Source organism: Penaeus monodon, chromosome 6 (genome assembly GCF_015228065.2).
Source record: "Penaeus monodon isolate SGIC_2016 chromosome 6, NSTDA_Pmon_1, whole genome shotgun sequence".
Taxonomy (NCBI): domain Eukaryota; kingdom Metazoa; phylum Arthropoda; class Malacostraca; order Decapoda; family Penaeidae; genus Penaeus; species Penaeus monodon.
In genome coordinates, this window is record NC_051391.1 from 31,817,494 (window position 1) to 31,819,993 (window position 2,500).

The following is a 2,500-nucleotide window of genomic DNA, read 5'->3' on the forward strand; positions in this document are numbered from 1 at the left end:
ACTCCTGTAAGTGGGTTGAGATAATGAAGTGAGTTGTGAGTGCTATATTGTGATGCCATTATATACGGGTTATATTGTGATAAGTTGTGTGATATGTTACGCCATATGAAATATAGAAGATTATGTTTTGTTTATATTGCTGTGTAGCATATCACCTATGTAAAAGAGTGAGATTCTCTGTACGACTTCTAGAGTACAATATTTTATTTGTCTCTGTAGTCACACATCGGGCAGCACGACTTGTAGAGTACAATGTTTTGTTTGTCTCTGTATTCACACATCTGGCAGCAGCACTCTCGGGCAGAGCCTGGCATGTGGGGCAGAGGACCATGAAGAACTCCCTTTTATTTTTGTCAGAGCTGTTCTCCAATGAACCTAGTTTAGTTTTCATCAGTGTATTCTATACCCTGAAACATCATAGAGAAACAAACAAACCTATAAGACGAACATGGCACAGTGAACAAGGTAAACCCTGCTGTACTGGAGGATCCTCCAGCGAGTGCTAACAAGAATATGGATGATCTCCTTGGCGACAGTACCAGTATCGCTATACCATTCCCAACAATGTGGGTCGAAGCACTGATATCAGGAGTCAGAAATCCTCATTTTATGTGACCTAGCCAAGTCCTGGAGAAGGTGGTTGTTCTTGCTGCTAGGATCAGTTTTCAAGCCATGGGGACCACCAGACATCCAGCTCGATCATAGGCGGATACCGCATTGACGTCACCCAGAACAATGCGAATGTCCCGCCTGGGACATTTGTCTACCACAGATGTGAGTTTTGCATAGAATGCCTCTTTCTCTTTCGGAAGGAGCATACACAGCAACAAGAGACAAACCAAAAGCATGTTTCAGTCTCAGGCCCATAGTGCACTTATCAACCAGTGTCACCTCTACTACCGAGGGTTGAAGTCGACTGGAGATGGTTATGGCTACTTGACCATCATCCCATCTCAACCAGTAGTAGGTGTACCCACCCATACTGATCATGACACTGCCAGGTCTTCTCACCTCTGAGAGGGCAGCCACCTCAAGTCCCAACCGCTTCATTTCCCTCGATAGCAAGTGTAACCACCCATCCTGCTGCAAGTACCGGATGCTCCGGGCACCTACCTGGATAGCTCACCTGAGGTTATGCCTTCCCCGCCGACGCTGCCCAAGTAAAGCGGGGTGGCAGACTGTTGGGCCACCTGTGGGGTTCCTTTGGGCTTTGCCCCACAGGCTTGCTACTGGGTTAGTGCAGGTCCCAACAGGACAAACAGCCTACTTCGCTGCTAGGTGGGAGGGACAGAGCCCCTTCCTCCAGCATATCCATTTAATAGAAGGTGTTGCCAGTGAGTTCTCTGGAGGAGTTGGTACGGAGCCTACACGCCGGTTAGCCATGTCTCCCCACCTCTGGGGCCTCCTGCTGCTCCGAGATCCCCCACAGTTTAGCCTGGGACCTCAAGGTGTCCAGTTGCCATGGGTGGCCACGAAGAGGCACTGCAGAGGTCTCGATGCCGGAGAGGCTGTAAACTGGTAGAGCTGCTCCCTTTTTCGCACTAGACTAGCCAGCGGTCGCAGCTGCAAGCGAGAAGGCATAAAAACACTTAACACAATCTTGGCTTCCACACCATCACTTCACATCACCCTGTGCATGAAGCAGCCAACCATACATACATATGTGTGTGCGAGTGAGTGTGTGTGTTTGCGTGTGTGTGTGTGTATGTGTGTGTGTGTGTGTGTGTGTGTGTGTGTGTGTGTGTGTGTGTGTGTGTGTGTGTGTGTGTGTGTGTGTGTGTGTGCGCGTGCGTATGTACGTATGTATATATATATATATATATATATATATATATATATATTATATATATATATATATATTTATTTATTTATTTATTTATATTATATATATATACACTGATATATGCATGGTTACAAACGCATGTACACGCACAAACACACACACACACATATGTATGTATGTATGCATATAAATGAATGTATATCTATATATAACACATAAATATATATATATATATATATTTTATATATATATATATATATATTATATATATATATATATATATATATATATATATATATATATATATATTATGTATATGATTTTTTCTTGAATTGGACATAAAATGCAGTAAGAATCGTTGAAAGTTGCAGGTAGATTAGCGAGGAAAAGGATTTGTTAAAAAGCCCCTCTTTTGTCTAGCTTCGCCTTGATTGTGGTTCCTGTTGCTTCGTTACTTCAGACAATCGTTACTAGAACAATCTCTCGCAGTTTTCACCACATTTTCATATCTTACAAAGAGTTCTTATTTTTTGTGAGTAAATGATTTTTCAAGCAAATTAATTTTTAAATGTAACTTGAAGATGTTTTGGGGAATTTAATTACCCGCTTATCGTTGAAAAAAAACAGTATTTGATTACTTAGACCCAATTGAAGTTGACTTATATTTGTTGCAGAGTATGCCCCTTGTTCCTAGACTGAGTATGGAAGACAGGCTGA